This window comes from Periophthalmus magnuspinnatus, chromosome 16 (assembly GCF_009829125.3).
Source record: "Periophthalmus magnuspinnatus isolate fPerMag1 chromosome 16, fPerMag1.2.pri, whole genome shotgun sequence".
Lineage (NCBI taxonomy): Eukaryota > Metazoa > Chordata > Actinopteri > Gobiiformes > Gobiidae > Periophthalmus > Periophthalmus magnuspinnatus.
This window is the reverse complement of record NC_047141.1, coordinates 4,594,003-4,621,072: the sequence shown is the minus strand read 5'-3', so window position 1 is coordinate 4,621,072 and position 27,070 is coordinate 4,594,003. Positions and strand designations below refer to the sequence as shown.

At 43.8% G+C, this 27,070-nt stretch overlaps 6 non-coding genes across 6 annotated transcripts; 5 read left to right on the top strand and 1 right to left on the bottom strand.

Moving 5' to 3' along the window:
- Positions 1-110: 110 nt before the first annotated feature.
- Positions 111-182, top strand: trnae-cuc (transfer RNA glutamic acid (anticodon CUC)). Its single transcript has one exon. It is a non-coding gene; the product is annotated as a tRNA-Glu (tRNA).
- Positions 183-12,608: 12,426 nt separating this feature from the next.
- Positions 12,609-12,681, top strand: trnak-uuu (transfer RNA lysine (anticodon UUU)). The gene has a single exon. It is a non-coding gene; the product is annotated as a tRNA-Lys (tRNA).
- An 804-nt stretch (positions 12,682-13,485) lies between these two features.
- On the top strand, positions 13,486-13,591 carry LOC117384518 (U6 spliceosomal RNA). The gene has a single exon (XR_004542505.1). It is a non-coding gene; the product is annotated as a U6 spliceosomal RNA (small nuclear RNA).
- Positions 13,592-13,668: 77 nt separating this feature from the next.
- Positions 13,669-13,751, top strand: trnal-cag (transfer RNA leucine (anticodon CAG)). Its single transcript has one exon. It is a non-coding gene; the product is annotated as a tRNA-Leu (tRNA).
- A 68-nt stretch (positions 13,752-13,819) lies between these two features.
- trnag-gcc (transfer RNA glycine (anticodon GCC)) lies at positions 13,820-13,890 on the bottom strand. The gene has a single exon. It is a non-coding gene; the product is annotated as a tRNA-Gly (tRNA).
- Positions 13,891-14,859: 969 nt separating this feature from the next.
- LOC117384503 (U6 spliceosomal RNA) lies at positions 14,860-14,965 on the top strand. Its single transcript, XR_004542491.1, has one exon. It is a non-coding gene; the product is annotated as a U6 spliceosomal RNA (small nuclear RNA).
- Positions 14,966-27,070: the final 12,105 nt, after the last annotated feature.

The window sequence follows — 27,070 nt, the reverse complement described above, 5'->3', positions numbered from 1 at the left end:
GGGACAAGGCCTATGTCTTTACAGAATGCACACTTTTATCTTCTAAATTTTTCCAAACACCACACCGATGAATCAATAGTACTGTCTAATAATTGGGGCTGTGCAGTGTCTCCCTGATGGTCTAGTGGCTAGGATTCGGCGCTCTCACCGCCGCGGCCCGGGTTCGATTCCCGGTCAGGGAACTGAAGTGTTTGTGACTTGCTTAGGACATTGCCAAATCAGTTGCGCAGTGTGGGTGTTTTGAAATGTTTCATAACTCTTGGACGTTCATACTGTTCACACTGTTTACCAGAAATGAACTTGGGACAAGGATGTTGGGAAATGTTTTGATAAATGAATGTCAAGGTGACCTTTTCGAGAGGAACCAGATGCCAGAGTGAGCTCAGATCCCATCTCACTCCCTTCTATGGTCAGAGTTAGGTCCGGTGTTAGAGTTGTACCAAATTACATCAGATGGGTGGATGGTCCAAGGAAGGGGTGGAACCTCGATTCAAGTAGATCTAATAAAAGTAATAGGCACATCCAAATCTGGGGCTTTACTGGGGTTTCGGGGTATCTGGGCATCTTTAGATTCAGAGCCACTTGTTTCTCACTGAACTGGTCTGGGTTCTCTCAATTGGGTCTAATGAATGAGACACCAAATCTGTAAACTCAAGTAATTTCTGTTCGTACTCAAAACTACAATAAAACTGTGGAACCTTATTTCTGGACTCGGCTTCTTTCGGGAGAAAGCACCCACATAAATTTTGGCGTCACGAACAGGATCGGGTGGAACCTCGATTCAAGTAGATCTAATAAAAGTAATAGGCACAAAAAAGGTGCAGTTGTACACATCCCACATTGTGTTGGGAAGACAGGGAGCTGCTATGGTGGTTGACCAGAATGAATATTTGAAAAAAGAGTTTGAAATAAAAAACAGCATTCCACATGTTACCCTGTTAGTAAATCCAGGTTATGAATTTTTGTATCTCGATTCAAGTAGATCTAATAAAAGTAATAGGCACATCCAAATCTGGGGCTTTACTGGGGTTTCGGGGTATCTGGGCATCTTTAGATTCAGAGCCACTTGTTTCTCACTGAACTGGTCTGGATTCTCTCAATTGGGTCTAATGAATGAGACACCGAATCTGTAAACTCAAGTAATTTCTGTTCGTACTCAAAACTACAATAAAACTGTGGAACCTTATTTCTGGACTCGGCTTCTTTCGGGAGAAAGCACCCACATAAATTTTGGCGTCACGACATTCAGGAGGAAAGAGAGGCCGACACGGGCGACACACGGCAGAAACAGGTAAGTATAGTTTTCTTACTCTGCTGGATGTCGCTTTGGAGTGTTGGTCTGTTTCCAAAAGAATGGTGTGCTGGGGTTGACCCAAGGGGGTGTAGACGCAGTAAATTGAGAAACAGATTTTAGTTACATGTTAATCGCTTTGGTATGTTATGCAAAATAAAGAAAGATAACGAAAAAAAAAAAGGAAACGTAAGGGCAGTCTTTTGACCACGTAAATTTAGGGGTTCAACACCGCTGGCTGAGACACGGATCAACAGGACCAGATTTGGGTGAAATGTGTAGGCCAGGACTGAGATGTTGGATCTGACCATAAAACTTAAAATATTGACTGCAGGGCGTTAACTCTCTGATAATAGCAGGTCTGCCTAAATTAAGGACCCCAAATGAGTAGATGCTCCTAAGGTGAGATTGGAACCCTGTGTGAGAAAAGGGCGAGTGTAGCCGGGAGTGTCACGAAATTTTGAGGTTTTGAGGCAGTATCAGGGAGGAGAGAACGCAGCTCTGTGCCATTTTGACCCTAAAAAAGAAAAAAAAGAGAAATAATTTTGGTTCAAGTTAAATTTTGCTTTTTGACCCTAAAAGTGAGAAATAGAGTTTTGTTCAAGTAAAATTTTGTTTGTGGGCTACAGAGATAAGGGGGAAGAGTAAGTACACGACGGGGGTGCTAGGAGAGGCTTGATCACCCTTTCTGAGCGAATCTCTTTAGGGATAAACCTCTTGAGTGTGCACGGGAGTTGGCCAAAAAATCCTGCGTCAGCGCTGTTTGTTAAATATGTAAATACATTTTAAAGTCCGGACAGTATCTTATAAAAAATAGTGTTGTATTCAGTTCAGTGTTGTACATAGTACCTTAAAGCTGCTCTTCTCTATGTTTGGCTCTGTAGTTTTCAGTCCCGCATACGTGTGATGCGAGAGGGAAACTTGCTTGGCCTGAGGTGAACCCGAGTGAGTGAGAGCAGCCCCCACCATCAAATACTTTAGACTTAGGAAGGCGCGCACACGACACGGCGCGCGAGCGGCCTCCACTTTGCAGATTGGGACTGTGGAGGACAGGGTGCGTGCAGTAATCGGAGCTCAAAGGGCCAGCTGTATTTAGTATTGTGTACAAAGTGACAGAAAATGGCAGGAGGTGGCGTAAGTGCGGTTCAATTAGTGAACAAATTTAACCCATTACTAACGGAAAAAATTTTGAAATTCTCAAAAAAGTGGGCGAAGCGCACTAAACATGATCAATCACCGTGGCCTGAAGATGGCACCTTCGATTTGTCTGTGTGCGGTGATTTGGAGGTGGCAATTAAGAATCATAAACCGAAGCAGAAATCAGATAAACGCCGGATGAAAAGGAGGGAGGAGTTAGCCGTCTTGAAGCTGTTCCAAGACCAAGGAGAAAAGTTAAAAAGGGCAACAAAAGAGCATGTTAGGGCGGAATTGGAAAAAAGGGGGAAAACACCTGAAAGGGTGAATAAAAGCGGTGAAGGTTGCTTAAAGCCACCTCCCTATGTGCTAGAAATGCCGGTGAGAAACCTGCGGGTTGTGGGAGATTATGTTATGGAATCGGAAGAACCGGAAGGTTATCCAAATGTAGAGGAGTTAGTACAGAAAATGAGTAAGTGTACCCTGGCCCCATGGGAGGTAAAGCCAGGCCGACCAGGCCGGCGAGCATGTGGTTATAGTGAGGATGTGAAAAGGAAGTTAAGACAAGCTGAGGGTCTCCAGGGAGCGAGTGAGGGCCCCCCGCAGGAGGAAGGGGCCTGGGGAGGGAGCCTGATAGAAAAGTCATTGATAGACATTGAGTATTCAGAACTACCTACTCCAGCGAAATCCACTAGAAAGAAGAAAACAACAATTATAGACCTGGGGACCGAAGAGTTAAATGAGCAGGAGGGTGAAGGAAAGAGTATTAAGGGGCCAGAGGGCAACTCAAAAGGAATAAGGGGAGAAGGGCAGCAGTCACAGGAGACAGGAAAGGCACGTGAATCAGGAACAGTGAGTGGGGAGTTAAAACTTCAGGTTAACGAAACACTTCAGAGGCAGTCAACTCGTATTGAGGAGGAGTCAGCGTATCCTCTGTTGGCAAAAGGGGCGAATTTACAATATGTGCCATGGCCCACACTAGACATGGAGGGGTTGATCCAGAGATTGCCATGCGTGCATGATGGGGCGGCACGATGGATCTCTGCTTTTGAGGAAGAAACGATGGGTGTCATCTTGGCCATAGGTGACTTTAAAGCCTTGTGGGCAAAAATTTTAGGAAAGGCAGAAATGGAACAGATTTTGCGAGACGCAAACTTAGAGAGGTACATTGGGACACAAGTGCATGATGGGGATATTTTTAACAGACACAGAAATGGGTTGTGGACTGTGTTGAGGGAGCGGTTCCCGATACGAATACTACCGGACCATGTGGTGACGGTGCCTATTCGTGACGAGGAAAGTCCGCAGGCGTATGTACACAATACACGCAAAGAGTGGACGAGACAAACAGGTGCACGTCCTGAGCAGGACATTTTTCACCAGACGGCGTTAAGAAAACGTGTTCTTGAAGGGTTGCCAGTCGCGGCTCAAAGCAGATTAAATGATGCCGTTGGCCTGTATAATATGCCTTGGGAACAGTTCACAGATCATGTTATAGATGCTGTGATTAAAGAGCGTACTAAGAGAACCCGTCAAAAACAGGCCGACGAGGAGGCGGTGCGGAAACTCACCCAGCAGCAGCTGGGAGAAGGGAGAAAGCGAGCGCAGGCTGTGGTGGCCCAAGCCCCGCCCACTCCACAAGCAGTAGTAAGCATAGCCCCACAGGCAGAGATGGCGGCAGCATCACCCCCTGACCCGCCACAGGTCATATTTGTGCCTGCAGGATGGCCTCCAAGAGGGAGAGGGTATCCAAGGTTCCGGGCGAGAGGCAGGAGGAGGATGAATGGGGGTGGTGACAGGCTAAGAAATGCCATATGTTTTGCTTGTGGAAAACTGGGTCATTTAAGTTACACGTGCCCGGAGTTACGGAGAGAGGGGGGACAAACAGGAAATATGCACACATATCCAGCAGAACTGGGGGATCAGTGGCAGGGCCAGTCCGGTCCAGTGAACCCCTGGGGAGGACCTCCTGCTGGTTATTAGGGGTGCCCAGAGAATCCAAAAGGGGGACAGCAGCTGGCTATTACATCAAGCCTTGATGAGGAACCTCTTGTGTGTGTTCGGCTGGGGGGAAAAGAGACTGAAATGATGGTTGATACCGGGGCAGCATACACCTGTGTCGGTCACGCGAGTTCCTCTCACATCCCCCGAGGTGGACAGTTTGTGAAGGTGGTTGGATTCTCAGGGAAGAAGCAGCTAATTGAAAAATCTGTTCCGGTCCCCCTGGAATGGCAAGGACGAACTATTGAACTGCCTGTGTTAATTTCTGATCAGACACCTGTTAATCTGCTGGGGAGAGATGCTTTATGTAAACTGAACTGTGTTATCTTGTGCACCTCAGATGGACTAGTGGTGGACGCGGGACACTGTCAAATGAACGTGATGAAAACCAGTGAAGCGATGGTGTACTGGTTGGGACTGAGTGACATTTTTATGGACGCTGCCAGAGAGTGGATGGACTTTATTAAGGTAAAGCTGCCGGAGGCCAGAGCACCGTCCTGCCCTCCCCACTGTACTCTGAAATACTTTAAAGATGGATCTGAGGCAGATCCGGGGGAGTGGCTGAAAGCGCAGCCAAAAAAGGTGCAGTTGTACACATCCCACATTGTGTTGGGAAGACAGGGAGCTGCTATGGTGGTTGACCAGAATGAATATTTGAAAAAAGAGTTTGAAATAAAAAACAGCATTCCACATGTTACCCTGTTAGTAAATCCAGGTTATGAATCAAAACATTTGGGACCAATGGTTGTAGAAGCGTCAAAAGTCAATTTTTTACCAACAGAAAATAAAAATGTTTGTATTAGTGAGGATAACATGTACATTAAAATTGTAGTTGCTGCATTCGGTTGGACATACCCACAAGTGGTCCAGCTTCCATGTGAATCGAAAGTGTGTGTGCAACATTGTGAGGTTAAAGAGGAGATGTTAGCCGCAGTCCCATCACAACTTTGGGCTAAACATGAGACAGATGTGGGACTCATTAAGTCCGCACAACCAGTGGAAATTAAGCTGAAGCCAGGATGTCACCCGCCCTGGGTGCCACAGTACCCGCTGAAGCCGGAGGCTGAGGCTGGAATAGAGCCAATTATCAAAGGTCTAGAAAAAGCTGGAGTACTGGTGAGGGACCCCAATCCATGCAGTAACACACCAATTTTTCCAGTGAAAAAAGTGAACAAGAATAAGTACAGATTAGCTCATGATCTCCGGGCATTGAATGAGATCATAGAGGGGTGCATATCACAGGTACCAAACCCGCACACTTTGTTAACGAATGTGCCACCAGATGCAAAATGGTTTACGGTGGTGGATCTGTGTTCTGCGTTTTTCAGTGTCCCCTTGAGCCCGAGAAGCAGTCATCTCCTGGCATTTACATACAAAAATGAATCATACAGATACACCCGATTGGCACAAGGCCTGAAGCATAGTCCACACCTGTTTAACAAAGCATTAAAGGAGGACATGGCAGAGTTATCTAGCAAGATTTCTAGCACTGTAATACAATATGTGGATGACATTCTGTTGTGTGCACCTGACCTGGAGACGTGTCACCGAGATTCCATAACCTTGTTGACAGTACTGGCAGAAAAAGGTCATAAAGCTTCTCTGGAGAAGTTGCAATATTGCAAACCAGAGGTTGAATATCTGGGCCGATTGATCAAAGAGGGGTCAAGGGCGTTGGCCCCAGCTCAATTAGAAACAATAACAAGAGCTCCAAAACCAATTACGGTGAAACAAATGCTGAAGTTTCTGGGGATAACGGGGTACAGTGCAGAATGGATCGACGGATACTCTGCCATTGTACAGCCACTGAGAGACATGATTAAAAAACAGGGAGCGAATAATTTAGGAGCTAAACTGGAGTGGACTCCAGAAGGCCACATGGCATTTGAAACGATCAAAAATGTATTACAGCAGGCACCAGCTTTGGCTCTTCCAGATTACGACAAACCTTTTCAATTGTTTGTGTCGTGTCGTCAAAATCATGCATGTGGGGTTTTAGCTCAGACAACAGGAGTTGGCCCGCATGCCCAACCTATCGCTTACTATTCTGTCGGACTCTCAGCGGTAGAATTGGGGCTGTCAGAATGTTATAGGGATCTGGCAGCGGCACACCTTATTTATGAAAAAGCGTCAGCAGTAACTATGGGTTACCCCGTGGAACTTCTGTCGCACCACAAACTGGTAAACTTAATTGAGAAAGGGAGATTTGTCTTAACGGCACAGAGACTTAACGATTACTATCGATTGCTTGAATATCCGGATGTGACAATTAAGGTCTGTAAGGTGAAAAATCCAGCAGATCTTATACCTTTACCAGGTGAGGGAGAACCTCACGACTGTGTGGGAGAATCTGAGAAATATGCTAAACTACGGGCTGACCTGAGTGCGACGCCACTGCAGGAGAGTGAAATGACGCTGTTCGTGGATGGTTCCTGCTACAGGGAGGGAGACACACTTAGAGCAGGATATGCAATAGTGGAGGTCAAAGGTGAGGAGCTGACAGTGGTGAAAGAGAAACGGTGTAAGCAGCCATGCTCTGCGCAGTTAGCGGAGCTCAAGGCGTTGACGGATGCCTGTGAGTGTGCGGAGGGAAAGGTGGTGAACATTTACACAGATTCCGCATACGCCCATGGTGTGTGTCATCTCTTTGGTGCTGCTTGGAGGGGGAGAGGATTTAAAAAATCGGATGGCTCCCCAATCCAACATGGAGAACAGATTTCTAAGTTATTGTTGGCTATGCTGAAGCCTAAAGCATTAGCCATCATTAAGTGCCCCGCCCATCAAAAGGGATCCTCGTGGGTGACCAGGGGAAATAGAGCAGCGGATGAGGCAGCAAAAAAGGCCGCAGGTGCAGGAGAAGAAACGATCATGGTGTCACACGCAGTTGATATTGAGGACAAAATATCCCTAAAAGACCTGTCGTTGTTGCAGGAAGAGACGCCAGAAGCTGAAAAAGTGGTATGGGTTCAAAGAGGTGCGTCAAAGGATGAGACAGGAGTCTGGAGAAATCACGAGGGGTTAGTTGTAGCACCTCTGGAGCTGTTATCATTGATGATAGGAGAGGCGCATGGCGTGAGTCACGAATCGAGAAGGGAGGTATTGCGAAAAATCAGACAATGGAATTTCTGGGCGCCAAATTTACAGCAACATATCGACAGTGTGCTTAGCCGGTGTGACACATGTCTAAAAAGTAACATCAGGAAAGGCGAATCGCCGCCCGCAGGTCACATCCCAGCACCAGAAGGACCGTTTATGCATTTAGCCATGGATTTTGTAGACATGATTAGACCAGTACAGGGGAAAAGGTACATGCTGGTGATTGTGGACAGGTTTAGTAGATGGGTGGAGGCAGTGCCATCAAAACACAAAAATGCAGACACAGTAGTGAAATTCCTGTGTAGAGAAGTTATACCTCGATTTGGTATCCCAGCTCGGATCAGCTCAGACAATGGTCGCGAGTTTGTGGACAAAGTAGTAAAATGCATCTTACAAAAACTGGGAGTCAAACAGAGACTCTCTTGTGTCTACGCGCCTTGGGCCAACGGAATGGTGGAAAGAGCGAATGGAGTGTTGAAAAATAAACTGTTAAAAATCTGCATGACTACAGGATTAAATTGGGTGGAGGCCCTTCCACTGGCATTGATGGCATATCGAGCAAGTGCAAATAGAACGCTAAAATTGTCACCACATGAGGCTCTAACGGGGAGGGTTATGCCAACACCAGTGTATAAAACTACCAAGGGCCCACCGTTAGATATTTTAGTGAATGACTTGAAGGCGTATGTACGACAACTAACCAAAATCCATAGGAGCATCTCTGCTCGTGTGGCTTCTTTGTATTTGCAGGAAAAAGGAGACGAGGAGGAGAAACCCAAGGTGAAACCAGGGGATCTCGTGTACGTCAAGGTCTTCCGGAGGAAGTGGGACTGCCCACGGAGGGAAGGACCGTACGAGATTACCAGGGCCACAGCGACCGCTGTACAAGTTAAAGGGTCAGACACTTGGTACCATTTAAATCACTGTGTGAAAGTCCCGTCGGATTTGATAGACTCTGGTGACGGGGAGGCTCAAGATGGTGCTGGATTCCAGGAAAAAGAATTTCTGGAAAAGGGGGGAGGTGATCTTGATGATCTTGATGTTTTTGACTCTCCTGTTAACAGTGCAGAGTGTGACGAGGAGCGGAAAGGAGAGACAGAGACGTAAAAGGGCGAGTGACGTTGTAACTCCGATAGACTGGCCCACCAGCGATAAATGGATGACCTCGGGAGAGATGAAAAATGTTGATCATCGATGGTCTGTGAGAATGTCAAAATATGAATGGTCTGACCGTGTCAGTTATTTCCAATTACAGGTGGTGAAGGGAGAAGATGTAAAACACCATCTGTGTGGATTCACGTGGGAGAGAGGATGGTTTGGGAGAATTAGTTTTAGTAAATGGGGACAATCTGTGTGTGTGATGCATGTGGTTGAAAGGAACTCTGAGTGGAGAGTGAAAGTGGGAATCTCAGAGTATCAACGGGGGAATGCAAAGCTGTATGTGGGATGGGTTGTGTATTATACAAATGATCCAGGTCGAGTGGCGGAGGAGAAATATTTTCCCTTGTACCATCCCACTCTGGCTCCGGGAGGGGCTTCCCCTCCTCTTACTGAACGAAAGGCTACAGTACCAGGAGTGACCTTAAAACCCGCACCAGATGGGGTGGCGACGACTACCCCCACCACGGCGGCAATTGGGACAACACGCACTCCCGTTCCAACTACGACTCCAACTACGACTCCCACTACCACGCCTATGACAACTACTCCGACTACCACAACCACGACTACTACCACTACGACTGCCCCAACTACTACGACTAGCACCACGGTGACCACCCCGACGACAACTACTACTACAAGTGCCGTAACGACAAGTAATATGACTACTGTACACATGGTGGCAGAACAAATGATACAGACTACAACTACAAAAAGAGTCAGGCGACAAATGTTGGAGGACAGTGTTGAGGGGGCAGAAAAGGGTGTAGGAACAGTGGAGGAAACACCTGTGATGGAAGCGAATGTTAGTGTAATCGAGTGGCTTCGGCGCTGGAAGGATATAGCTGGGGGGTTTGTGCAAAGAGTGAATGAAGTGGTTCAGACGGTGATGGAGGAGGAGCAGTGGGATGATGTGGGCCAATTAGAGGCTGAGACAGGATACAATAGTTGGTATAAGTGGGTTAGGTTTGTCAGTTATGCCAACAACAAGACAGACTGTTATGTATGTGCTAAGGCAAAGCCAGATCATTTATTTGTGGTTAATTCTGTTTACAGTTGGAGAGAGTGTGCAGAGGAAGCAGTCAGCGCGCCGGTGACGGACAGGGACTGGTGTGGTGCAGAGTGTTTGATGTTGATGGCCAATCCCCAGTATGGTTCCATGGTTAGTTACTCGGATGCCGAGGGAGTTACCAGCCGTCTCAGGTGTGAGGGTTTGAAGGTAAGGATTAGTGAGAGAAGTGCGTTATTAGGTATGCCTGTGGGAATGGCATTGACCCCAGTAGGACAGTTTGAATGTTTTGAAAGAGTAGGCAGTCAGGAAGTGGGTAAAATTCCATTATCTCACTGTGAGTGTAATTGGAAGGTGGATGAGGATTGTACAAAAACTACATTGAAGAGGGCAGTACAGAGTAAGGGAACGAGGTTAAGGTTCGTGTATGTCCCTTCCTGTCCCTATCACAATCAGACATTACCCTTGGCAGACTTTTACTGGTGGTGTGGTAAACGGAGAGTACTCTCAGTGCTCCCTTATGATTGGAAAGGACGCTGTGCCCGGGTCCAAATGGTCCAATCTCTCATTGTATTTCCATCGTTAAATGAACCAAAAAGACCAAAGGAGCAGGAGAGACGGAAACGGAGCTTTGATAGAGATGCAGGAGTTTATATAGATTCTATTGGTCAACCTAGAGGGATTCCCAATGAGTTTAAGGCCAGACATGAGGTGGCATCAGGGTTTGAGTCTATTCTGCCATGGATTACTGCAAATAAAAACACGGAATGGATTAATTATATATATTATACTCAGCAGCGATTTATTAATTACTCAATTGGGGCTTTGGGTCTTTTGGGAGAACAGCTGGAGGCTACTTCCGCAGTTGCGTGGCAGAATCGACAGGTTTTGGATTGGATGCTCGCGGAAGTGCAGGGAGTATGCCGCGTAATCGGTCCGCATTGTTGTACGTATATCCCGGGCCACACGGCACCGGATGGGGCTTTTACAGAGGCTATGAACGCACTGAGGAATTTACAGGTGGAGGTTGCAGAGAATTCAGGAGTAGAGACACCAGGATGGATTCAGTGGTTGGAGGAAATGTTTGGAGACTGGAAATCAGCACTGGTGAAGATAGCGTTGATGATTCTGGTTTGTATTGTGCTTATTAGTATGATTGTGTGCTGTTGTATTCCTGTGGTCAAGACTTTGGTCATTAAAGGGGTGCAGAAGCAGATAATGTTGAGTCCAGTTCCGAGTTATGCGTTGGAGGCTATGGGTGATGATAATACTCTGAGGAAAGGTCTTGATTTGCCGTACAGGGACAGAGACAGTGTAGGGTCTAACGATGACTAAATTCCGGATTGGAGGTCTGCTTATGTGCTGGTAACCTCTGGGCAGATTTCCCACCTAAGACCTCGCTCTCGACTGTGTGTAAAACACATGAGGTGAAGAAAGAAGACGTCGTTCCAGAAATAAATAATTTAGGGCATGGACTCTGATATTCACTCACATTCACTCACTCATCTTGATTAGGCCAGTCATTGTGATGTTTTGCATGTAATTTTCATTGTGGTTCCTTTAATTTGATTACACAGTTGTATTACATAAATACATAATCAACACATTATGGGTGTCTCATTCAAGAGATTTCAGTGTACTTTCAATATTCTACAACGCAAAGTGCCAACATGATCTGCAACAGCTTACAGTCATTTATACTCGGTTATTACTCCATTACTCATAATTCAGTATCAGCATTTATTCAGATGGTATACTTCTACTAAGGTGTAATGTCAGGACCTCTCATGCAACTGGAACGTGATGAATGATGGACGACATCTGGCAGTGACTGCTCAAAAATTGAGAGTCGTGGAGGAATTTTTCCCTGATTGACATTGGGTTTTTTCGCCTCCACTGCGTGTGGGGTCTCTATGACAGTCAACAGTTTGCTATGTTCACTTTGATGATGTTGTGCACTGTACACTGTTTGAAGGGTCTTTTAGGTCAGGCAGAGAATGCCTGAAAAGGGGGTTGTGTGGGTGTTTTGAAATGTTTCATAACTCTTGGACGTTCATACTGTTCACACTGTTTACCAGAAATGAACTTGGGACAAGGATGTTGGGAAATGTTTTGATAAATGAATGTCAAGGTGACCTTTTCGAGAGGAACCAGATGCCAGAGTGAGCTCAGATCCCATCTCACTCCCTTCTATGGTCAGAGTTAGGTCCGGTGTTAGAGTTGTACCAAATTACATCAGATGGGTGGATGGTCCAAGGAAGGGGTGGAACCTCGATTCAAGTAGATCTAATAAAAGTAATAGGCACATCCAAATCTGGGGCTTTACTGGGGTTTCGGGGTATCTGGGCATCTTTAGATTCAGAGCCACTTGTTTCTCACTGAACTGGTCTGGGTTCTCTCAATTGGGTCTAATGAATGAGACACCGAATCTGTAAACTCAAGTAATTTCTGTTCGTACTCAAAACTACAATAAAACTGTGGAACCTTATTTCTGGACTCGGCTTCTTTCGGGAGAAAGCACCCACAGCAGCTTCCGTCTGAGTTCATATCTCTGAAGGCTTGTGTATATTTTTTTTCATCCCATGGAATGCAAATCCCTTTTGTTGAGAGCCTGGATAGCTCAGTCAGTAGAGTATCAGACTTTTAATCTGAGGGCAAAATCTCTGTATTCTGCGTGAAAAACATCCTGGACAAATTTATTTTCAGTGGAGTTTGAAACTTAGGAAAGAGTTTCTGGTATAGCTCCACAGGTACAGTGAACCATATGAGATTTATTCCCAAACCTCACTGCACTGTGCAGGACCATAGTCAGATGGGTGTCAGGCATGACTTTGGTACCAGATTCTATGCAACTTTTTAGCCTAAAAAGCTTGTGTATTTTTTGATCCATTCTTCATTAAATCTCTCATGTTAAGGGCCTGGGTAGCTCAGTCGGTAGAGCATCAGACTTTTAATCTGAGGGTCCAGGGTTCAAGTCCCTGTTCAGGCAGCTTGTCCATTATATGAGCAAAAGGAAAGATAGGTAAAGTGCTGTCTCTACTGGCATGGCATGTTGTTAAGCTTTAAAGAGAACTTTGTATACTGCACATGGGAGGCAGTTGGACAAACACCAGATTTCTACTGTGAGGATCCAGGATTCAAGTGATTCTAACATTATGTGAGCAAAAGCGTGGAAAACTGAATGGACAAATTGGTCTGAAGTTCAAATCTATCAACTAAAAAAAGCTTTGTAAGAGTGAAGACGTTTTGCTGCTCATCCAAGCCGCTTCTTCAGTTCTGGTCAGATTGCCGATGGGCACTGCCTTATATCTATCTGAAGGGAGGGGCTAACTACACTGAAACTGGCTGTGTCTCAATTCGCCAAATGCACCCTTCAAGGGTCCTTAAGTACTCTTCAAAAGTGTAGTTTCAAGGTTCCGGTCGAGAATCTGCCCTCCTCAGTGTAGCCGCCATCTTGCTGAAGTGGGACAGGCCCACACCACGGACCACACTTCCACCGCTGTCTTTGAGCGTACGATACGTACATTATGTACGTTATTTTTAATGATTTATTATTTAATAGAAGAAAAGTCAAGATGTCGTCGTCACAGCCCTTTCTTTCTGCAACGGCATGGGCTCAAGCACTTGGCCACCTCGACACAGTACACACAGATGTGGGACATATTCACACGCAATGTATCGTCATCTGTACACATGGATTTCTTTGGTCCAGGATGTGAGGTTCCATACACCGTGAGTGTGGGAGCAGCACCTCAAAGGTGCTTTTTAAACATTGTTGGAAGACTCTGCAGTTGTGTTAGTTTGCTAACACATATACTAAAATTGGAACGATACAGAAAAGATTAGCATGGCCCCTGCGCAAGAATGACACGCAAACTCGTGAAGCGTTCCTCATTTTCTGGCAAATCCTGAATGAATTAATGTTGTTTTTCTGTGTCACTGTCCCGTGGAACAACAAAGTGTCACTGTGGACCGTGTCAGGATGGCCGAGCGGTCTAAGGCGCTGCGTTCAGGTCGCAGTCTCCCCTGGAGGCGTGGGTTCAAATCCCACTTCTGACATCGACCTTTTGACAGAATTATTTACATTCTACATAAACAAAGAATGGATTCACTACCATAACTTGCGCTGCATTGGCCGGGAATCGAACCCGGGCCTCCCGCGTGGCAGGCGAGAATTCTTCCACTGAACCACCAATGCCTGCTTGGGGAGGTTTTTAACCACACCGCTGCATCGGAGGGAGCCCTGCGCTGATTATGTGATTATGTCTACTCTGCTCCGCAGTTTCTTTCAAAAAACTCTAAAGGCATATCGTTTAATCCCAGGTGCTTATTCTCCATGTGCCAAAGTAGTGTTGAGGGTTTCATTGCCTCATTTGCTTTTCGCAGAGCGACAAAAACCTGTAGCGACAAACCCAGATTTTAAGTAGGACTCCTGGTGTTGTTGATCTTTCTTTTTCTTAGAGGTCATCTCCTCTTCTGGTTGCTCAGTTGGCCTTTTCTCCTTTGTTAAAAAGCTCTCCAAAGACTTTTGTTTTGGCTCATTTTCACTCACTTTTGAGCGACGTGTCTGATGTGTTATACGTGATACGTCATCACGGAGACATCATAAGATCATAATAATCTTCCGATTTAAACTAGCACAAGAAAGAGCTAACACAAATAAAATACACTACAATTAAATACTTAAAATTTATTTTCCCAAGCCACGCAGAGCCGCAGTATGAGGCTGAAAGAGCCGCATGCGGCTCCGGAACCGCGGGTTGCCGACCCCTGGTCTGGTCACATTATGGCATTGAGAATAGGTGCACATGGATGACTGTAAGAGAGACCAGAGAGCAGCAACACAGATGCCAGAGCAAGGAAGAAGTTGAACGTGAACCCAGACTGGTCAACACTGCATAAGTAAGAAGGGGAGCAACAGCAAGGGCTGCGAAGAGGATGGACATCAAACCTACACATGCGGCGTGAAATAGATTAGCAGTCCATCGCCTCAAGCACTTGGCCACCTCGACACAGTACACACAGATGTGGGACATATTCACACGCAATGTATCGTCATCTGTACACATGGATTTCTTTGGTCCAGGATGTGAGGTTCCATACACCGTGAGTGTGGGAGCAGCGCCTCAAAGGTGCTTTTTAAACATTGTTGGAACACTCTGCAGTTGTGTTAGTTTGCTAACACATATACTAAAATTGGAACGATACAGAGAAGATTAGCATGGCCTCTGCGCAAGGATGACACGCAAACTCGTGAAGCGTTCCTCATTTTCCTTGAAGAATTCATCATCAAGTAAGAGGTGGAATGTGAAACACAGACTGGTGAATGCTGCAAAAGCAGCCGCATAAAGGGGAAATATTCACGGCCAACGCATCGTCATCTGTACACATAGATTTCTTTGGTCTAGGATGTTAGGTTCCACACACCGTGAGCAAGGGAGCATTGCCTCAAAAATGTTTTTTAAACATTGCAAAAGATGAGATTTAAATCTATCAACTCGACAAATCTTTGTAAGAGTGAAGACGTTTCGCTGCTCATCCAAGCCGCTTCTTCAGTTCTGGTCAGATTGCTGATGGCCAATGCCTTATATCTATCTGAAGGGAGGGGCTAACTACACTGAAACTGTAAACATCTATTGTCTCCAGTTTCAGCTGAAACTACCCTATTCAGCTCTTAGCAAGCCTGCTATTGTTCTCATTGTTCTGGGTCTGAGGATGGAGTTATAGATGGGGGAGAGGTCTTTACACAAAGGTCTCATAAAATAAAGGGAATGTTAAATGGTCAAGGTCCACAGTGAATTTAGATTTGGAATATAATTTTATCTTTCAAAATGCTTCTATGATGAAAGCCTGGCGTCCCATATCAGAGGAGACAACTTTAGCAGAGGATGGTTTCGATCCATCGACCTCTGGGTTATGGGCCCAGAACGCTTCCGCTGCACCACTCTGCTCTCTTTAGCTTGTGTGTTTGTGTGGGAGTAAAAATCTACTAACATAGAATTAGGAGGTCAGCGTCAGCGTCAGCGTCAGGGCGTTTCGCCCTGAACGTCGGAGTCAAATGGGGGTACCTCCTGGGGGAAGGCGCTCCGCTCCGCGGTGCGCCGGCCCTCGGGGGGAGCACCCCCGGGCCGCCGGCTTCGACTTTGACGTTTGGGCGGGCGGGACCGTGTGGAAGAAGCTGACCGAGATGAACACCCGAGCCTGTTACAGAGTGCTGATCCCTGGAGTCTTCAGACGTCCTGCGGCAGAACACAAATGGTCACAGGCATTCCCCTCGCACGACATCGCATCCATCTGGGCCTACACATTCGAATGGTTTACACCACACATAGTCAGTAACTTTGAATTCAAATTGAAACACAGACTGATTTACACATGCATACAGTTACACGCCATCAGCCCCACGGTGTACGGCAGAGACTGCCCAGTGTGCGGGGAATCCCCTGCGACTCTCATACATCTTTTCTGCGAATGTGGTGCCGCCTGCCACTTCTGGGTCCGGGTCCAGGACCTCCTCGCCCGGAGGCTGGACTGGGGTCTCCCACCGCCGGCGGCCCTGGGAGGGGATGACCAGGAGCACTGGTCTCTCCTGTTCGGGGCCGGAAGGGGGCGCCCTGGGGCCGACCACCGCCCCGGCGCCGCGGCCGACCGTCAGCTCGTCGCCGGAGCCCACCACAGCCCAGCTGTCGCTGCTCCAGCCGCTTCAGCTGACCATCGCCCGGACCATCGTGCGGCAGGTCAGGTGCTCCCCCATCACACTCCGGGACACCCACCGGACCAGCGCACCCCAGATCCAGAACGCTTCCGCTGCGCCACTCTGCTCTCTTTAGCTTGTGTGTTTGTGGAGTAAAATCTACTAACATAGAATTAGGAGGTCATCGTCCAGCGTCAGCGTCAGGGCGTTTCGCCCTGAACGTCGGAGTCAAATGGGGGTACCTCCTGGGGGAAGGCGCTCCGCTCCGCGGTGCGCCGGCCCTCGGGGGGAGCACCCCCGGGCCGCCGGCTTCGACTTTGACGTTTGGGCGGGCGGGACCGTGTGGAAGAAGCTGACCGAGATGAACACCCAAGCTGTTTACAGAGTGCTGATCCCTGAGTCTTCAGACGTCCTGCGGCAGAACACAAATGGTCACAGGCATTCCCTCGCACGACATCGCATCCATCTGGGCCTACACATTCGAATGGTTTACACCACACATAGTCAGTAACTTTGAATTCAAATTGAAACACAGACTGATTTACCACGTGCATACAGTTACACGCCATCAGCCCCACGGTGTACGGCAGAGACTCACACCCCAGACCACCCACCGGACCACCGCATCCCAGATCACCACACCCCAGACCACCCACCGGACCACCGCACCCCAGATCACCACACCCCAGACCACCCATCGGACCACCGCACCCCAGATCACCGCACCCCAGATCACCCATCGGACCACCGCACCCCAGACCCACGTCCTCCGGAACATCACCACCATCACCGCCCGCCCGACCGTCCACCTGATCACCCATCCAGACCCAACCTCCCCCTTATCAGACTCATCATGTCCATAGCCCGGTACACCATTTTCTTCATCAGAAACCTCCACCTATACGATCAGCGCACCGCCCCCCACTGGACCCTGTTCACGAACCGCCTTACCACCCACCTCCAACACCTTCACATAGCCATCCCCCACCGTTTCAACAAGATCCTGCTGCCCCGCAACACCCTCATCACCGTCACCCCCCAAGGACATTTAGACTTTCACTTTTGATCACTCACCCCATCCCCCACCCCACCTCGGATTCTGAAATACTAAAATGAAAATGTGAAATGTGAAATGTGAAAATGTGTTATTCAATTGAATATTATTTCTCAAATGATGTCCCAGTCCACCCCGCCCCCCCATGTGTCCTATCCAACCCCGCACCCTCCCTACTTGCCCCAGTGTCGCCTGTCTTGTGATGTACATGTACACATTTATTTATTATTTCTTGTATGTTCCCCATTTTCCACCATGTGTGTTTCCATTCCCCCCCCCCCCCCCCCCCACTTGCCCCAATGTACTTTGTACTGTGATTTTATGAGATGATATTTTTGATAATAAAAGTAAAAAATAAAAAAAAAACGAGAAAAGGAGCGCCTACCAGGTAAGCACACGCTTTACACTTTGCAAGTCTGCTGAAAGACACTCCAGATGAGACTCCTTTCTATAATAATTACCTCCTGTGCAACATCTGAAGAGCCAGGATTAGCAGGGGAAGGTTTCGATTCATCACCCTCTGGTTTAAGGGTCCAGCATGCTTCCACTGCAACACTCTGCTGATTGGTTGAGTAAACAGGTACTCAAACCTGTTAACATAAAATTAGGAGTCTTGTGCATTCAATTTCTGGGCATTCGTACACATAGCAGACAAAATTAGCCTTAAAATGTCTAATCATAGATCTGTTTTAAGAAATCATCCACTTGGATTGAAGTATATATGCATTTTTTTTTACTACATGAAAATTGCACCACCTATCATTCACGCACACACCACTTTCATACTAGGCAATGTGGGTGAAGTGTCTTGCCTAAGGACACAATGACAGAACTTGGTCCAAGCGGGACTTGATCCTCCGACATTTGGGTTGGGGGACCAACACTCTAACCACTGAGCCACTGTCACCCCCACTCTAACCACTGAGCCACTGTCACTCCACTTACTTAGGTACTTAGGCGTATCAAATATTACATTGGAATCGATTCAGGAAGAACTGGTATTGAGAGCAAAAAAGCTTCCTCTAAGCAACCTCAACAATAACCAGTTCGAATAACCTCTCTGATGAGGCAAAAAAGAGCAGAGACAGAACCCTTGCAGAAAACCCAGAAGGGACTACCCGGAAAAATCCCTCAAACGAAAACTTGGATAGACCTTTTACTATATTTGAATTGTCCCGTGCTCTCCAATTCCTCCGTGGTTTTTTGTTGCCCCAACAGTGGACCTTTCTCTTCACAAAGTTATTAAAGAAAAGGCTAGAAATACCCCAGAATGGTTTATTGCACAAAAATACTTTGAAAAGCATACAGACAGCCCTGTATTATATACAGATGGGTCAAAGGACCCTGAGAGTGGCAGGACAGGTGCAGCAGTGAATATTCCTCAATATAAAAATTGCATCAGAAGAAGAGCATCAAACCATCTTGCTGTCTACACTGTTGAAATGGTTGCCATTGAACTGGCTCTGAATCGGCTCCTGGAGAAAAATAACTGTAAAATCCACAAAGCTGTCATTGCATCAGATATTATTAAGTACAGAATCAGGAAAGTCCTGCAGGATGGACGTACTATACAGAATATACTATCTACTCTTCCAGCTACATAGTATGATAGAAGTGGTGCTGGTTTGGGTCCCAGCCCATGTTGGAGTTGAAGGCAATGAAGAAGCTGACATAATGGCTAAACAAGCACTTAGGTCTGAGGTAGTTGATATCAATATCCCACTGAGTCGAGCTGAAGGAAAAGCCATATTGAACAGTAAAATCCTTGAGCTCTGGCAAGAATGTTGGGATCTAAATGACACAGGGAGACATTTACACGGCATTGAAAATAAAGTTGGATTAAAACAGAACCCAGAAGGAAGTCGCAGAGAGGAAATAATAATAACAAGAATGAGAATAGGACATACATGCTTGAACCACTCGCTCTGGAGAATCGGAAAGCATCCTAATGGAAATTGTGAGAATTGCTCTCAGCCTGAAACAGTGGAACATTTCCTTATTAACTGTGAACATTATAACCATCAGCGAGCACAACTCATGGAAACAGCTGCAAAAGGAAAAATGCTATTTAATCTCAAGACTTTACTGGGGACGGGACATAAAGTGATAAGAAAACAATTATTTGTGTTCTTAAAATACACTAACCTAATTCGACGCATATGAAGTTCAGATTATTTAAACTCACCCCTCTGACCAGTTTAAGAGGTCTTCATAGCCCAGCTCAGTAGGTGGCGGTAATAACCCACTAGATGGTTGCCAACCGCCATTAAACGCCAAAGAAGAAGAAGAAGAAGAAGAAGAAGAAGGAGCGCTGCTTTTGGCAGGGGGAGTACTGTTTGTTTTTAGCCTTGATACTCACGGGCGACCATGATTCAGCACATCATTTTTACAGCTGTTTTGATTGAAACAGGTAGGTATAATTATGTTTTAGGAGCTAAGAAGTCAAAATTCTTACTTTACGGACATAATTTGATCCTTTTTGGTATTTGTCGCTTAGTTTCCATTACTTTAATAGACCCATGCTTCGCTTCTAGCAGATGGTGCAGCTGATTGTTTTGACTCCTCGTGTATAAATCCACTCGGTGTTTTGCATGAATCTCTCGCCTTTCGGTCTACAGATGACTGACCAGTTTTGGGAAGTCATTGATACTTTGATAAATATTTTTTTCAGACGTCTGTGCATTGCTCAGAATCAGAATGACAGGCCTGTCCCCAAAGTCCTCAGCTTTATGTTCAATGTGCTGCGTTTATGCATCATCTTTACATTTTAACTCATTTTTTGCGATAGTGAAACGTGTTGGAAGTCCCCGGACTTTCCTTTCAGCTCAGGGAAAAGCCAGACTTTACAGGGCGGGGACAAGCAGGGAATCTACCCCCATGTCAAGTTTGGCATCGCATTACACAATCACCAAAGTGTCCACACTGACAGTCTGTCTGAGGACTCATCTGATTTTAGTCAGAATAAGCTTTATTGCCAATTATATGTTTCACACAACATGAAACCTACACTAACACAAATAATAAGGCAGGTATAAAGAAACGGTCCACATTTCATTTGGTTTTTGATTTTAAAACTTGCACAATAGATACAATTTTCCAGCTAAGGTAATAATAACAATAATAATGATGTATTGGTCTTATACAGCGCTTTTCCAGACGCTCAAAGTCACTTTACAGTTTGGTGTATTTTTTAATTCACTCCACACTCTGTGGTGGTGAGATACTATTGTAGTCACAGTTGCCCTGGGACAGACTGACATAAGTGAGGCTGCTAATCTGCACCGTCGACTCCTTTCACCAACACACACACGCACCACCTTCATACAAGGCAATGTGGGTGAAGTGCCTTGTCTAAAAATACAACAGTTATTGCCCCTGCTGCCCCACTGTGGCACCTGGTATTCCCAGTCGTCTCCCATCCAAGTACTAACCAGGTCCAACCTTGTTTAGCTTCTGAGATCAGGCAAGTTCAGGCTACAGACACCTGACTAGGACTAGCTCAAGACTTGGAAATTGATTCCACTGCTTCTGACAGATTTAACCCAGAGACCTTGAAGAATGGGTCAGATTCATTGGATACATTTCCCTACGGGGACATTGAAGTGTACCTTAACTTTACCTTAATTACATTTACCTCCTCTGTATCACATTCACTGTCCATCCTCTGTATCACATATTCACTGTCTCCCTCATCCTCTGAATGATACATTCACTCTCCTTTTTCTACCTAAGTGATGGCTCCATTAACTAATGAACTAAAGTAAAAGTAAAATTCTTGTCTTTTTATAGTAAATTCTGCTCGTTTGGTACAAAATGACAGCACCACAGACTTCAGCCTTCCCTTTGAGATTCCCATAGACCACAGCCATGAGTATGAGATCTCCATCAACGAAACGGTATGGACATTTTTTCACAATTGATTTGAATCTCAATTATCAAACTGCAAACACTGATGTTTTTATCTTAATGAAATGTCACATTTTCCTGCTTTTTCATAAAAGTACAGCATACTCTCTCATTTAGACTAGGGCTGCAACGTTTAATCAACCAATTTGTGACTAACAGATTCTGAAAATATTTAGATTTTATATTAATTGTAATCATTGTGGGCGACTCTGTATAGTCCACATAAGAAGATCTTTTTATAACAGACAACTAGCCATGGTAGATCGGTGATACTGGAGGATTTCCCCAGGTATCAGTACTGGCCTGATATCGAAAATGTAGATGATATTTGGCAGCAAAAAGTTAATTTGTAAACATCACTATAACGGAACATGAATTTGGTTTGTATTAATAGATTGTAAAAGCTTAATATCTGTTTACATCCAGGATATCAGTTATTTGCTGTTGTAGAGCGACGATGGGGCGCTGTAGAGTGACGGGACATTGAAGAGTGTTAGAATTATTCCCCCAAAAGTATTCTAAATGTGCAATATTGTTAAATATGAACTGCGATAAATAATGACAGAATGTAACTCTTCAGTGAGTTTGTGTTTATAATGAGTCACAGAAGTTCATAATTCAAGCCTCTACAGCTCAAATCTCATCTCAGAACCGAAATTTTTTTTTCACTAGTGCAAAAAAAAAGTACCACGATAAATATTGACCGCATCTGTCATGTATTGAACGATAAGTTGATGTAGTATTTATTGCGACAGGTCTACACTGAGCGGAGAGCCTGTCCTGGGACAGAACAGGGAGTCAACTGCACGGTCAACTGTAGATATGAATCCTAGTTGTTGTTTTTTTTTGTTTTGTTTTTTTGACACATCATGTTGGCCTGAACAACAGTTGTTAATTTCCTTCTTATTTTCTGCTCATATGTTTTTATCCCAATAGCCTAACCCGCCATAGGAAGGTAATGAATAATCCCAACTTGTGCATTTAGTTTTTGGTGTGGGATGATGTGCACTCCAGATAAAAATCAAAAAATGGCTGCTTTATTTTACTTAAAATGGCCGACCCAATGAATCACTGTTACTGTATTTTTCTTTGGGCTTTCAAATAATTCTTTCAAAGGCCCATAATGCTCTATTTTCTGATCTATGTCATAATGTTGTCTCCTCATCACAAACGACACCTGGAGTTGTGTTTTGTTTCATTCACATGTTTAACACATGTGTATTTCGGGTGTTTTTCTCTTTAGCAGAAAATGCTCTTCCTCCTTGTGATGTCATTAAGTGGTTATACAGGAAGTGCTATGCTTTTATCATCTGGATAATTTTAGGCCTGGAATTGCTCGAAGTAACGGCACTTTTTTTTAACCTCATTGAAACTGCTTCAGTCCTTGGTGCACCATCAGATATCAGAGATTTTCTATTGACCATCTCAACTGTACAAAACAAAAATAAAAGCAATAATTGAAGGTTATTCTAGATTATTAAAGAAGAACTCTGTTCAACTGAAGCTACAACTATCTGTAAACTTTAAAACTACCACTTGACATCACAAAGGGCTGGGGTCACAAAAGAGCCAAAAAAAAGATAGACTAATAATCAAGTGTTACTCAAACATGTGAGAATGAAACAAAACACAACTCCAGGTCTGTTTTTGAGGAGGTAACATTTTAATACAATTAAAAGCTCACATGAGTCAGTTTTGTGTCAAATAGGACCTTTAAGAAACATAAAAATGCTAATATAAAGCAGCCATTTTGATTTTATCTAAATTCCTGTTAGTCACAGATTTCCATTCACATTTAGAATAGATTTTTAAAATGTCTCTTAACCGTTTTTTACTTTTTGTGAGTAAATCCACCTGTAGTTGTAGTTCTTGTAGATCTGCTGTCGTCTCACTAAATGCACATTTCAGTTTTCATTCATTCACATGAATGTTGCCTTGTGATTTTCTGTGGACTCTTGTGATCAGTGCTTTTGGTTGTTGTAACATTATTCTAACTTAATACTGTTTTATTTGTCTAATCATATTTACATTCTGCACTGCAAAAAAGAGATTTTTTTAAATCCATATTTTCTAAAAAAAAAAAAAAAACATGCCTCAATTGGATGTCCTGCAGTGTGACAGCTGTATTTCCTGAGAAAAGCACCATTCTAATAGGGCTGTGGAAAGAAAAAGATTTTATCGATTAATAGCATTTGTAGTTCAGGTCAGTTTATTATTAGTAAATGTTTTCTGTACATGTTTCACAGTTCGCTGTGTTGTTCACGTACAGTCTATGTGTTCAACACTTCCTTGTGGGCTTCCGTAGTGCTCTGTGAGCTCAGCCCTCCCCTCACACAGCACAGACGTACACAAACCAGTGATGGGACTTTCGGCTCTTATGTGGGATCCAAATCTTTTGCTTCCATTTATTTAGAAGAGCCGTTGAAAAAAACTCTTTTACTATTTATTTATACAAAACAAACTAATCACAGAGAGAATCGACCAAGTCTCAGATGTGTTTAAAATGGTTCAAACTGAAAGTGGGTTTGTTTACCCTTTAAAATGATGTAGACTTGAAGCTAAACGTTGCACTACAATAATAATAATTAATGTTAACATAAACTGTTAATATGATAAATGTTTTTTGTGCACAAATCTCTCACTTGTGTCGCCTGCTCTGCTTCTGAGCTGATTCTTTTGTCAGTTCAGTGTTAATCAGCATAAATTACATATAAATTAGAAATAAAAAGATTTGGAGTGTAGCTGAGAACTTCTTCTAAAGAAAGGTGTTAGTAATTCAGTCGTTTGGAAATGGTTTTCCTTATGACAAGAGTGAGGCGCAGTGGAAAGTGATTATGGACAATATAACATTTTATCTTACCATGGATACACAGCCCAATCACTGTCGAAAAAAGGAGCTTTACTCACATGCTTCAAGTTTTAGATGTGAGCTACATTTGAAACCATAAGTTTACATACACTTTATAAAAAGACCCATATGTTTTTTCTCATTGCCTGACATGAAATCAGACAAAAATGTTTTATTTGCTTTGGCACTAAAATGCTGCTTTTAATTTCAGTAGTACTGTAATAGTAATCACAGTCCACTTTTGCATAACTATTCATTACTCTGGTGGTAAATAGGCCTGTCATGGCAACATGTTTTGAAATTTGATATATTGAGGAAGTAAATGTAAACGATAATATTGAAACAAATATATGCCACTGACACAATAACACAAGAGCATATTTAAACCACAAAAACTATTCTAAATCTACAATATTGTTAAAAAAAAAAAACACAAAAAACACGCAGAATGAAACACATTAGTCCTTAGTTTGCATCTGTAATGAGTCATGGAATTGATTTTTTTCAACCTTTTACGGCTTAAATCTTACCATACAGGAAAAAATACCAAAGATGTCCCATAGGGTAAAGATGTCCACACTATAAATATTGAGCCCTAAATATATTGTTCCAGTTTTCATATATTGAATGATAAGTGGATATATTGATTATCGTGACAGGCCTAATGCTAAACCATCTGCATCATCACAATGGGAAGAGAAATGGATTGGCAGTTACAGACGGTTAATGGGGGAGGAGCCTTGGTTTTGGGTCAAAAAGGATGAACTCTTGTGTTAATTGATGTTTTTCTCCCACAGTCTTATGTCACTATAAGTAACCCCATCTACCTCGACAAGTTCCCCTTCGAGATCAGAGGAAACCAAACTATAACTCTGCATGAATGTGTGGACTTTGACCTGAAGATTTTTTATAATGAGGTAAAAATGTTAAAAGCTTCAACTCATCTGAGCAGTTTAAACTAATATCAGAATGTGTCTGTATCTGAGCAGAAAAGCAACAAGAAGGAAAAAAACGTCCACTACAACTGTAAGCCCTGCAAACGCACAACCAACCCACCAACCGTTCCCACAACCATGTCTCCAAACAACCACAAAGGCCTGATCATGGCTATAGTATTTAGTAAGTATGTCCACACACAGAGAAACAGTCGGACAGGATGCACACACACATGAACACTTAACTAGATACTTGTTTAACAGGTATCGATACTAAAAAACTTTCACTTTCCTGAACAGTTTCATCTTGAGTTTTATCAGACAAGTATAAAACCACATTGTATAATAAACAAATACTATTATTTTCTGTTGAAAATCACATTATTGTCTACAAAAAGAGCTTTTAAAATGATTGTTTTTGGTATGTACTGCTTCTCTGATCAATGGTACCAAATTTATCCAAATTTGCCCTGTGATTTTTTTTCAGTAGCGATACCTGCTATAGTTTTAGTATCTATTACTATCTGGGTATTGCATTGTTTTTGTACAATAAAGAACCAATAATGAGCTGTGTTTTAGCTTTAAATATTTTGTTATGTCAACCATTTTCACTGTTTTTTTGTTTGTTTTTTCCCCCAGTTGCCGCCATCCTCCTCTTTGCTGCAGTTATTGTACTTTGCTTTAAAAGATTCTGTATAAGGATTCACAATCCTCTTGTCACTCTAGATACTTTTTAAATAGTTCAAGTTGCCTTGTGAGTGATGAGATCAACTACTGAACTGTTCTGTTGCAAAAATCAAAGGTATACTGTCAAAGCCAGACTTAGAGAGACTTATCCATGCATTTGTCTCCAGTAGGTTAGACTACTGTAACTACTGTAACTGGCCTAGGTCCAAAGTATATCTCCGACATGTTAGTGCCATATGAACTATCTCGCAATTTGAGGACTTCAGGGACCAGCCTCCTGCTGGTGCCCAGAGTCAGGACTAAACATGAGGAATCAGCGTTTAAGTTTTATGCAGCTAAACCCTTGAACATTCTTCCTGAAGATGTGAGACAGGCCTCTACTTTGACAATGTTTAAATCCAGACTCAAAACGGTTCTGTTTAGCTGTGCATATGACTGAAAGGTTTTTATTCTGCACTCTTCTCTTTTAATGTTAATTTTATGATGATTATTTGTGATTATTTATGTTTTGATTTGTGTGATTTTAATGTCTTTCTTATTCTGTAAAGCACTTTGAATTACCGGTACCTTGTGTATGAATTGTGCTGTACAAATTGCCTTGCCTTGCCTCTGTTTTAAATGAAAATTAAGGGATATTTGATATTTCCATCTTTGAATGTGTAGAGAAATGTTTAGTTTTGTATGTGTTTTTTGTGACCAAGTATTGCACTGATGTGTAATGTACATCCCCTGTATGTCAATGAGCCAGTGGCTGTCCCCAAAGCAAGTAGGGTCTGATTACACACAATTATTAAGCACAATAATAATGCATAGTAAAATGTATTTATTTATTTATCATTGAATAATGCTGCTAAAACGAAGATATGACAGGAGATATTCTGTTTTATAACTCAGTGCTACCTCCTATATTTTCCAACTTTTTGTTTATACACTTATCTGATGTAAATCTGATAAATATTCACCACAGGCCAGATCCCCATCAAAATCTATCAAATGGATTTTAAGCATTAATTCTATTTTTGTATATTTGAATTAAAAAGAGTATTTTTGTTGCTCATGTGTTTTCTACTCATTTAGTAAAAAATGTTTGAACACAACATTTTGTGTGTGATTCTTTACGTGCGGTTGCCCAATTGATTTGAAATAAACTTTGGGTCATATACATTTATGTTTCTGGTTTTGAAGTTTCCAAATTCAAAACAGTGCAAATAAAACCCAAAAACAAAACGAGGGCTATGGTTCTTTAGTCATTTA